Consider the following 13,228-nt stretch of genomic DNA (forward strand, 5'->3'; position numbering starts at 1 on the left):
ACGTTAAACGCTGGCAGCATTTCTTTGCTGTATTGCGATACTTATTCGTTGAGCGAAGAAAGCACCAGCTCTGGGGTCACCAGTACGTATCTACCTACCATCTATCAGGTGCCAACTTGAACACTTGAACTCCACGGCCCGAAAGTATCTACTCCGAAGGGAACAAAATCGAAGTTGGACCAGTTATATTTGTATTCGATTATCTATCGTCTGCAATAATAAATATCTTAGTTGAAATTATTCGTTTAAAGCTAGCTGTCATTAGGTTATTCCATATCTAGTCTTTGTAAATGGTATTTCTATTAGTATGTCTAAAATTAAAAACTAGACTTTGTTATATTTTTTTATTATATAATCCTAAGATCTCCGACTCTTGTGGTGCGGGACCTTATTTTGTACAAACAAAATACATATATTAAGATTCTAAAATATATATCCATATATACAAGTATATATTTCTATTTATATTCATTAGCTAGTGGGGGCCTGCTCACCTCTGCTACGCTCTTGTGAGTGACAAATCTCACCACCTTACTGCAGAAATCTTCCAAGTTGCGATCTGAAGTTTCTTAATAAAAAAAAGACTACAGTCAGCCATTTTGGAGATTTTATTATTTGTGCCCGAACGACGAGTGTAGTGTAGTCAGGACCCAATTTTCGCACTTAAGCTCTGCCGAAGCCCTAAGAAGGCCTGGCTAATTAAGCCTAGCTTCTTCGTGTAACTTTGAAGTTTCCAGAGCACTTCACCGGCTTCACGGAGCGACCTTATCACAGTTATTACAGAAGAAACAGTAATTTGGGCATGTCATGTAATGCCCGTTCGTAGATGGATAGAAATTATTAAATCCAGGAAGAATTCTATCTATCTCGTAAAATATGGAGCCCTGACTCTCTGGAGGTGTATGTGTGTGTAGGTGTGAACTCTTACTTCGCGTCTCTTTAAGTCGGTTTGTAAAATACCTTACAATCATTCAAGTTTAGACGTTGTACAAAAAAGGTTGCATTTAGCTGTCATTTGTCATTTTTAGTATTTACAAATGCTTGTAACGGTATACCTTTAAACAGGAAATAATATCAACTCTTCGGCGCCATTTTAAAAGGGCGTGGGTGCGGAATGTATAGGTAATTTAGCGACCACACTAACATTTAATAACTCAATTAAGCGTGATAAAAAATTCAATCAATAACTACCATTTATAATTGTTCAAATAGTCACGTGACAGTTTATTGGGGATATTAACTTTACAATTACTTCTTAATATATTATAAATAATATCGTAGGCGCTGCAACCTTTTTTAGGTCTGGGCCTCAGATTTTGGTATTTATTTCGTGATCATCAGGGATGAGAGTCGCACGCTGAAGCAACTGGGCCAACACTTCTTTGGCTACATAATTAAAATTTATCCTTTATTACCACATTTCTGGGATAAGGATTTAGCTAGGATAGTTTTTATATAAATACCTAATAAAGATCCGGTTCGGATATAAGTAACATATATATCGTATGACGCAATCTAGTAATCTCAGGTGTAGGTTATGTGATGAGCATTTCGATTCAATTAATTAATTTATCTATAAATAGAATAATTGTATTGTAACTTTGTATAACATTGGCCTAATGTAAATTCTAATTCTAATTCAAAATCATTTGTTCATTTAGGTATATACACACTTATGAACGTCAAAAAAAAGAAATACACTAAATGCTTCTAATTCTACATTTACTGCCAGCTCTCAAATCAAGAGCGTAGAACGGAAGAGAAGAACTGGCAATAAACTCTCCGCCACTCTTTTTAATTGCCAAGGTTTTGTTTTACACAACATTTGTAAGGAGCTGCAACCATTAGTATTCCACAAGACATCTTTAAGTAATTAAAAAACTAAGATTTGTCCTTTATCAGCAGGAGGCATGGTGAAATGGAACACGCACTTACATTCTCCTGGGAACAAGAATAGGGAAAATAATTGTTACTCCGCGCTTTCTTTAATTAAATGGAAATGCAACCATATAAAACCCTCTAGCGTCTGGCAACTGTTTTCAAAAAATTTTAATTTGTTTTGTTCCTTATACTTGTCGGTCAAGGTCTAACACATGAGTTACCCCACGTAATCCTTCACCGTTGGATGATGAGTAAATTGGACACGTAATAAAAAACAATTCATACACAAAAGTATTGTACGAGTATGTGTTTATTAACGAACTAGTTTGCTATGACTCGGTAACAAGACAGCGCGAATTATGATTCCCATATGTCAAAATCAACACGTAGCCCTAAATGTATGAATATTTATGTTTATTTAAATGAGAAAAACACAAGGAAAACATTATTTCAACAAATGTTACTAATATTAGTTCCGATAAGTCCCATTTACATTGAACTTATGAAGTTACTATGAATACAATAACTAAACCGCAAACCAGTTCTAGCCATTGCGCATTAAAAATTATGAGGTCACATTACAAAAATAAGCGCTATTTATAGACATCTATATCTGAATACTAGGGTAAGAAAACGGGGAGTAAATAGGTGTGCCCATTTCCTACCTCCTATGTACTGTACCGGAGGTTTTTGAGCGTAAAATGATGTTGAGGTCCTCGTAGAATGCGAGAGCGACTAGAACCTCTGTAACGGAAATACTCGAGGTGGTTTTAATGGATATTGCTAGCCCAGTCTTATACATTTATATATTATTTTATTTATATGGCTTATAAATCAATATAAAAACGGAAAGAGGATCTGATCGATGTATATTTCTTTGATAATTGACCTCCAGAAACGGGCACATCCTTCTAAAAACATTAGCTTTTCATGATTGCAACAGTAGGAAATTAAAAATCTAATTATTAATACCAGATCCTTACAAATTATACAGTTAAGGGACCGTGTCCACGCGGGTGAAGTTCGCTGGTTCCAATTAGTGTTTCAGTAAACCAATATGTATGTTTTTTAAATCTTAAGTTTATAAGGAGAATTTCAATTTTTACTGTAGTGTTGACCTTCAGGCATCAAGGTGCCCCTTAATAGCTTTTTGTGTATGTTATACTGTTTTTTTATATATATTAAGCAACGATAAATAAAATAAAAATGTAAACGAAGCGAAAATTAAAATTTCTTACAATAATTTACTGTTAATTCAGAGCCCACTTTATACGGCTTTACGACCTACCTGTTCGTATAAATTTTGGTTAAACTTTTTTATCGAGGATTTATAAAACAAGTTTTCCGCCTACATTTGCGAAAGCTTCTAAACTTTCTGACAATACAATACTGCTGATACTGGCTTTTTGTTTTCTTTGTATCATTTGTTATATAATCTCCAATTCAATATAACAAACTCTCTCTTTGATATTTAGGTCTGATATATGTTTAATGTTTGATACCGTCAAAAAGCTTTGTATAGAAGTAACAAATTCACCATAATCTCGTATTAAGGTAATCTAAATATTATCAACGATGTTGTTCACTGTGTCAATAGTTTCAACACTACTACTACTAAATTTGACACCTATGACGGTGATTATAGAGAAACAGCGTACTAAAGCGTGCAAGTGTGTGTATCTCATTTTACACTATTAGTAAAAACTCAATTTTCTTTTGCCTTGTATAGAATCTCTGTATACCTTGCATTATATAAACTTCTCAGCCGATTATTACTATTGTAACCGAGTCTTTGTAAGCTAAACCATTGTTAAAAAGAGTGTCCATAGAGTTTCTTGCCGGTTCTTCTCCATGAGACCCGCTTTTTGGAACCGTGCAACTAGACGTTTCATAAGAGCCTGCAAAGGCCTATTTAAAATAAATAAAAATTAAGATACAGTAATATCTCTAAGTATTAGCCTTAGAGTGGTAAGTACGACCACCGTGTTAACGTGATATAAAGTATATTGTCTATGCTTATGTAATAATTCAAATAATTATACTTTATATTCAAAATGTGTAACATATTCATTCAGCTTCGAGAAGGCTTCCAAATCTCAAAAGGGTGATTTTTGTTCGTGTCCTAAAATCCAAGACATTTTTGATGAATCATCAGTTTTTAAATACAATGCGTTTTTGACATACGGGAGAATATGAAGGTAAACTTAACTTAAAGTCGGTTTTAACAGTTACTTAAACCACGGAGTATGGTAACTAAAAAAGTTATTGATCTTTCTTCAGTTAGTTGTTACTTGTTGAACATTAGAGACGAATCATACTTAATATCTAGAATAGAGCGTACGAATTCTTAAAAGGACGGTAACGCACTTGCGATCCTTCGGGCAACGTGAGTGTGAATCCCCTGCCCATTTGCCCACTGTTATAGAAATGTTTATTTCTACCCATTTTTTTTTATTTGACTGTAAACTGTGTTTAATGTGTATTTCAGTTTTGGCTAATAGTTTTTGTATCAAGAAACACAGGCCCACATTTTAGTTAGTAAAAGGTAATGCGATAAATTTGATTAAATCACCTAAAATATTCCCATTTGCTCATCCTTGAAACAGCGCCTTGTTGTATTTCTTGCGAAACCAGTTGTAAGCCCTCAGCAACCAGATAAGGTTGTAACTAAAATATCGTTATATTATTGAAGATAAACTTCTTCAAAAACAATTACCGTCACATTTTTCCGTTACGCGCCATCTTGTCCCTACCGCGGTTGATTCGAAGAGATTCGAAGCCATTCATAACAAAAATATATAATAAAAAATTCTGTAATAATTTTAGTAAAAATAAGGTAAAATGAAATAATTGCATTATATGAATTCATATCTATGATAATACTTATGTTAAACTTTATCTAATTTAACTTTATTTAACCATTTTACGATAAGAAGGATTGACTTTCGTGCATATATACATAAGCACCGACAGGCACACATTTTTTAATTAATTGGTGATTATAATTAGAACGACATGCTAATTGAATAAATAAGTTTATGTTATTAGATCGTCCGACATTGCCTACAAGAATACCAAACATAAAAAATATCACGAGTTATGTAACCTAACATTAATTAGGTTACATACATATTTACGTTAATTATTAGAAGCGCAAACCAAATGTTAGCAATTATCGCACACTTGAAGCCAAAATAAGACCTTTACTTTGTCCCATAGTAATAAATTGTAATATAACATTCTTGTTTTCGATAATATCTAATAGATCGACTACACTTATATTATTTATAGGTAACATAAGTGTCACTTAGATTTAAGAACCCTTCAATAAGTACCTACTAATGATTTTATGCTAGTTATAAGCTCAAGTTTTAAACCATTAAACTCAGTTGACACCCAGCTTCAAACAAAGTGTTTCATTTAACATTACTCGTACAGCCGCCACTGACCTTAACTCACGTAATACAAAAAAAAATTGTTTTATAATGCACCTATGCCTTTAAGGCTAAATCAGTTGGAACCCTATTAACTAGAATTTCACCTACAAATTGAGTATATAAATCCTTCCCTAATCTTGTCCACCCACGCCCTCGTTTAACATTCAATGTCAATTGTCATGGAGGAAATTTGTTTGTCAAAACTGTTATATCAAACTGTAGTCATGATATAAGTATTGTAACAATTTCTAACACACAAATATTTACAATATATTAACCTAAATAGTAATAATAATTAAAACAAATTTAAAGTTTGGTCCCTATGGTAGTGCACCTCGGCAGCATTCCCAGCTCTGGGGTCACCAGGCGCCAACTTATCACCAAGAGTCTCTATTCTAAAGGAAATAAAATCAACGTTGGTGGAAAGAGACTTATTTGAATTGTTGTTTTTAGGTATATTTTTGACATTATTTTGCGTATCATAAATAAAAAAAACCCAGTGCTTACGTCGACAGTAAATCCTTTAAAAAGTTCGAGTTAATAATAAAGTTTCGCGTTCAAATCCAATAAAGGATTTAGTTAAATACTTAATAAATCAAATGTTAGCCAAATCAATGACCTCCACTGACTTCATTAGCCTCAAGCATCAAGCCAGCAAAGTAGCCAAGATTCAGATTCGCTTATTAGGATTCTAAATCATAGTATAAAATTAAAAATTTATTCCACTAACACAAATATATAATTTAAATCGTAAAGGTTGTAAACAAGAATTGTTATGGCATAAACGTATAACCATGGTAATAACATATAGTTATTTTATGATAATCCCAAGAATTGATTAAAATATTTACGGCCCACTGACCTCGCATTCGGCTCTGATTTCTACGCGCGCGACAGATCTATCGACTGGCATTTCTACTAGCTACATTATTTACGTGTTGTGTACCCTCTAGAAGGGCAAGAAGACAACACATTTCTGTCAGATTTATGAGTGTTTAACATTATTGCGTTGGCAGTCAAAATAGGCTAGGCTAGAAGAATTAGTAATTTGATCAAACACAACTTAATTCAGACACGTTGGATAGGGCATGACACTGAATGAGTGTATGGCCTATGATCGGGCGGTGAAGGAAGTTTACATGATGCGGCCTAGTGGTAGGAGACCGTAGGTTGGCCTAGGTACTGCTGGATTGATAGAGTAGATGAAGACTTGCAGCTGAAAGCCAGCAAATGGCGGGACGCGGGAGCGCTGGAAGTATCTCATTTCTAACACGCCAAGACACATATTTCATCCAAAATTTACATTACCATTTCAACCAAACTATACATTCTCAAAACTCGTAATTTATTTTCTAATTTATAAGAGAAGAGTATTCTTGTAAATCAATTCATATCATTTTTAAGAGATTTTGGTAATATACACGAGAATAACCGCCCGAACAGATTGAAGCTCTTTACGAGCTCACGTCTAGCTCAATAAGAATTTATTGCCCCACAAACCCGTATTAAGTTTCTCATACACCCCTCAAGGAGAGCGTAATCTACCCCTTAATGGTATATTTACGTGTCCACTCGGTAATATAGTGCAGTAATATGACATGCAATGTCTATACTTTAGTAATGGGTTATGCCTTAGGTAATATGCTTACTATGATTGGAAGGCCTTCGATTTTAGAGAACGCTGTGTAATACAAGTAAAGGTATTTGTTAGTTAATACATTTATACTAACGACTTTGTTTTTGTCTTAATTGTATACATAACACCTTTAATTTAAGTTATAAAGGCTCCATTAAGTCAAGAGTTCTGGCAGATCACCCTGTAGTGCCAGTTATAGGTGATACATAGAATATAGTATAAAAACATTAAAAATATATAATGTATACTCGATTTGCTATCACGTGTGTCGGAATTCTTGAATATACATACTTATGTAACTTCTCGACAAATTTGTCGGAATAGTTAGCTCAAACCAAGTTGATGACCAAAAAATGACACAGGGCATCTATAGAGGATGATAGCTAGGTAAATAAATCATTAAAAAAATCTTTTTCAGTTGATGTAGAAGGTTTTAAAATACTTTGCAGTTTAATGTTGCTACACTGGGCCTTATGACCTATTTACAGCATTAACGGCGAGTAAAATAAAATCCGTGACCACGTACGAGGTAGATCAACATTGTAAAAAGTAGGTTTGTTCACTTACAAAGCAATAAAAAGATGGCAACATTGTCTTTAATGTTTTAAAATTCATTATTTTATCCGACTTTTCCTTAAGTGTAAACTTATTCCATTACAAGACAATCCAATCGAATTTCAAGTAATACGTCATTAATAGAACAAAACTATTTCGTCTCTTTCTGTCAAATTCTATTTACCCTATGATGGAAAGAGAGAGATTGATTTATAAGGGATTGTAACGTCCTAACACAGTTTAAGGAAAAGATTTTACATAATCTCTCGTACCACAAATAACAGATTGGTCACGTAATGATAGATTTGGGTCACCGCATTTCGAGTTATTGGATTTAGATTGGACTTCATGTAGCATGTAGCATGTTTACTCATTATATTCTATTATTTTTGAAGTGTAACTTCTTAGGGTAAAATTTTCACGAAGATTTGCAGCGTTTTTGTCGAAGAAGAGAGCGATTGACACCGATTGAGAGAGTAAAAACGATCGAGAGAAAATACACGCTAGTGGTTGATGTATACGTTAAGTAGTTTATAGTATATATAAGAGCATATTAGAACTTTAGATGACAATTCTGTCGCATAACGTCTTGTGAAGTAAATGCAGATTATTTATTTACTTATATTATTATTAGCACGCATACAGTGTGTAAACAGTGTGAATATATTTATACAAATACATGGAGTGATCATATACACATATAGCAATAATTAATTTACAAAAGTTTCACTTTTGACTTGTGTCCTATGTACGCACGCACTTTTTTATTTATTTAAGCTTCCCTACATTAACAGAAAAACACATTACATAAATTATTAGTGAAACAACAGGTCTGTTAGCGTCAAGCGATCTTTTCCAGGGGACCCTAGTTATTTTACCATACGTCACTTATACCAAGATAACTCCCTTGAAACCTTGTCGTAGACTCAAAAGCTTAGTTAGTAAGACTTTAACGAGTTAAGCGTGAATTATTACTAGCGTATTAAACGGGTTTTGCTATTATATCTTTACAAAACAATGTAAAAATAATTTCCTTTATTATAACCTATATAAAAACGGGCAGACGAGGAGCAGGTTTTTTTAATACGTTTTAACTTTAAATGAAGTGTTTTTCGATTTGCTGTACTTGTATACAAAGTATACAAATACAGCAAAGAAATACAAACTGTATTGTTTCGTTTACGTTACGTTTCGTAAGTCACAGTAACTTTTCTTTTGTACTGAGGCAAGTAATTAGTAAATTTAATTAGCAACTAGCTGACCCGACAAACGGTGTACCATAAAAATTATTTCCAGTGTAATTTTTTGGTTGTAAAATAAAAATAACTATATGTGACCTCATTTAAAATGGTTAATAACAATTGGAGCAACTGTTTCGGCGGAGATTACTAACACTATTGTAAGGTTCGGCGAGATGAGTAATCGAACAATCAGATGCTCGAATAATGATGGCTCTATATTTGAGTAAACGTTTTTTAATACTGGATATAGAACTGTAGAGGTGACACCACACTATTAAAAGAATTTTATACAAAGATATTATTTTCGTTAAAAGCTCGGTCGTGACCTACGAACTCGGACCATCATTCATGGGTGGGCGTTATTAAACCAAGATAAACACGAAATTTTTAATTGATGTATTCAAATAAATCGAAGGTCGATATTGCGTAATTGACGCACATTAATTATCCACAGAACAAAACAAAACAATATCTTTTGACATTCATTAATTGCTTATATCTGTCAAAATATTTACATGATTACATTTGTATTGAATTAATTTTAACGTTGAGCAATGTAATCGGATTACAGTAATCTTGATGTATCTGGAATTTAAAAAAGTCATGTCATGTTAATTGTTCTAATAACATTAAATTTTCTTCTGTATACATAGCAACTGTTTAATTTGTACACAAGTTATACAGATTTGCTGGATAATTGTGCGACTTATATATATAGATTTCCAGCCCCACCGTGCACTAGATTTGTATATACATATTTACTAAGATAAAACTATACAGTTACAGTTATATGGTGAATCCTAGAACAGTTTCACAGAGAAATAATAATTATATGCAAACATGACATTGACAAGATAACATTAAGAATACCTACCTATAAAAATTACAACAAGAGATTACAAGTGTAGAGGGCGAAAACAGGTCGACATTAGTGTTACCATCAGGTAAGTATAAAAGAGGTTCGCGGACCACAGAATTGGTTCTGGGCAACATTGTTCAAACTGGTACGTACGTGTTTGATGAAGAAAAATCAGGAAAAGGAGGTCTATCGAAACAATCTATAACAGACTCGGAAATCTCTCAATGCGTTAGACTTTGTGTGTTCCACCTTCCTAATCAAAGAGTCCTTCAAAACTTCTCAACCTAAATCCGGCTCTACGATGGCCTCACGTTATTACGCAACCGCCTAGTTATTCTAGGTACAGCCTTAGGTCAGTGCGCATCCAATGGGCGTGGCTTTAACTCAGTTTCTCATTGGCTGAATTTAAATGGAGAAGCATTTCCCTTTGCACTGATTCGACTGCTAATAAGGATTTTCAGATTGAGTCATAGACTTTTTCCTTAAACACTACGTAGTTGCAAAATGTTACGTGGTTTAATGTTAGTGTTCTTATTTCAAATAATCCCCTGCGACCTGCTTATACATACACGGTACACAATTATTTCCACATAACGTTTCTTAACAGGTTAAATGAGGTTTTATTTCGCGATTATTTTTTAATATCATTGACAAGTGAAACAGAGTTATGGCGTAATATCAATACACCTAGATACACATAGATATATCGTTATGTACCTTTTAAATTTACAACAAAAACCTGTAAAAGATGGAAATGCGTGGAAATCCATACCTCGAAAACTAGTAAACGGTTATTGATGACAATATCTTGTAATATATCTGATATAAGGTTAAACCAACAATGGTGTACATCAGTATTTCCCAACCTTTTTTGTGTTAAGTCTTAAGTCTTTCTAAAATTCCTCTATACCAAAGGAGGATTATAAGGGGTATAACAAACATAATTATTAATATTAAACAAATAAATTGTTCACAGTAGAAACTTACTAGGTTTTAGGAATAAATTACTAGGAAAATGTTGACGAAACACAGTAATTAAATTGTAAAAACATAAAAGTGAAATTCAAATTCCAAGTATTTTTTTGGGAGTTTGGGCATGTAATGGATCTAAGAAGATTTTTATATGACGTATAGTTCACGAGAAATTTGTAGACACGAAATTTTGACAAACTTATTCAATGTTTGAAAGCATACATAGACCACGATACTCAAGTATTCAACACATTTTTTTCACAAAATGCGCTTGCGCAGGCCCGCGCTAAGGATATCGAGCTTGACGCGGGGACTGTGGGGCTGGGTCTACACTCAAATCCCTCTGCTATTACCCATGTAGGGGTATTTATATATATACTATATAGTTGTGTGCGTAGTTTTATAAGGACAATGTAACAACACAGAGGTACAGTCTGTACTTAGCCAATGTAGATGTGGGGGATGCCGGGGTAAGTTGCCTCCGGGTGACTACCCGGATGACTCCAAAGGAAACAATGCAATTGTGATTGACATCTTTATTTGACGTGCTTACGCGTCAATCGCTAAGTACAGACTGTTCCTCTGTGTTGTTACATTGTCCTTATAAAACTACGCACACAACTATATAGTATATATATAAATACCCCTACACCCACTAAAACACCTCAGCCCTTCACACGCCCTTAAGATGTATTCAACACATACAATAACCTCCCGTATTTGAAGTCAGTTAACACAGTCAATACACATTTCTGTGCTGCTTAAGATTATCTACGAAATGATTTACAACACAATTCATAGCTAAGACGGTAAAGGTTATACGAACAATCCATTACATTCCGTTTACAGCCACCCACACAAACCAATAATCCTTGCATTGGCAAAATCTTTGTTAACGCTTTGTTTTGTTCTATAGAAACGTAAAAAAAGTCATACTAGTCACACAATACAGCCGAATTAGGTATTATTTAGTTAAATGTCTTTAATATTTTTAATTGATTTTTGTATATACATTATGTATTCCATATTTGTTTATATCTCTAGTATAATTGTTTTCTATGTATAGTATAATTACGAAATAAATGAATAAAAACCAGCGCCTTTTGTTTGCAAGTTCGACATTGTTATCTCAATAACCATAGCGCTGATGTCGCCACCTTGAAATCGCCGTACGGCTGTGGGTAATGGAAGTAACAAAGTTACAGCTTCTTTCAATTTTACTATAATCTTCTTTTGTCTAACACAGGTCGACAATGCTTGGGACAAAGTTAGCTTGCTTATAATGTTTATCTTTCAAATTGCGTTTAGAAATCTAAAGCGATTAGTTACATCTGGAGTTGGAATTCGACTTCAACCTATAAATTCCTTAGTGTAGTTGGCTTAGTAACAATTAAATTAAACTAATGTGAACTTGGTTGAAATAGCGTCTTCGGAGCCCTAAAAACCTTGCGCGTTCATAAACATTTTTTTATTTATGATCAAAAGTTAACACCCTCCAATTTTTCACTTTTCATTTAGTTGTTACTTTGAGGCAATTTTTGTTGAATGAAGTATGTATTTATAGATTGTAAAATTTCTTTTACTTTTTTGTTTGCCTCGGAGATACATTTCAAAGGCCGGCAACGCACTCGCGAGCCCTGTGGCATTGAGTGTCCATGGGTGGCGGTATAACTTAACATCAGGCCCGTTTGCCCCCGTTTGTTTTATATAAAAAGATATAGTTTCGTAAAAAATCTCCAAACTATGTACGGCTAATATAAGTCTGTTGTAACTTTTCGGAAGTCTAATTACATCACAGTTTTAATTATAACGAGTGTTGTTTGGTGGGTTAATTTTTGGTTAGTGGATAAGAGGGCCAACGGTACGCCCAAAAGGGCAGTCATCACAGCACTTAAAGACCCAGGAGGGAGAAGTATACTATATATATAGTATAAATCTTTAAACAACCGGGAGCCGATGAGACAGCTCACTAGTTCGCAAAAGAAAATGTCTTGTGAAGCGGGCCCTGGAAGACTTCCGAAGGTGAACAGAGAAATTGCTTCATTATTTCACTTGAGTTTTATTTGTAAATGTCACATAAGAATATATTCAGAACTTAGTTACTATTAACAAAATTCAGGTGTATAATTATATTTTTTATAATTGGGATCCCAAACTGATGTCGTACATACGAAATGTATAATATTTTTTTTACAATCAATATCCAGAAACTGTTAGCTTCATTAATGATATGATCGTTATGTGTGGAATTATTTCCTGTTAAGAAAATCACCGAGGTCACAGTCTCAGTCAGTTTTTTGTATAATTTCGTTATTGAAGATTCTGGCTACGCGAAAATTATACATGGATGTTATCTTGGTTATGACAAAGGTTCTGAACATCGGCTAGATAAGGAATATATAAAATAATAACTTTCCAAATTCCGTCAAAAAAAACCAACCAAGGAATTCATGCACCTCTTATTCGTACTTATCCAGAGCTGGATATATTCGGTAGGGGTCTAACCCTAAAGAAACCATTCCAAGTAATATACTAGTATTCCTATTTTATTTTATAGAAAAGATAGCATATAACATATACTGTAAATATAGTTTTATAAACTTCTACAAATAAAGTAATAATAATTCCTACTATTTGATAATACGGA

The 13,228-nt window shown here is 33.6% G+C and overlaps 1 protein-coding gene across 1 annotated transcript in view; it reads right to left on the reverse strand.

Moving 5' to 3' along the window:
• Positions 1-13,228, reverse strand: part of LOC123715230 (activating transcription factor 3) — a 61,540-nt gene that overhangs the window by 24,318 nt on the left and 23,994 nt on the right. The gene's annotated exons all lie outside the window — the stretch shown is intronic.

The sequence above is a fragment of the Pieris brassicae genome, chromosome 10, assembly GCF_905147105.1.
Source record: "Pieris brassicae chromosome 10, ilPieBrab1.1, whole genome shotgun sequence".
In the NCBI taxonomy this organism is placed as follows: domain Eukaryota; kingdom Metazoa; phylum Arthropoda; class Insecta; order Lepidoptera; family Pieridae; genus Pieris; species Pieris brassicae.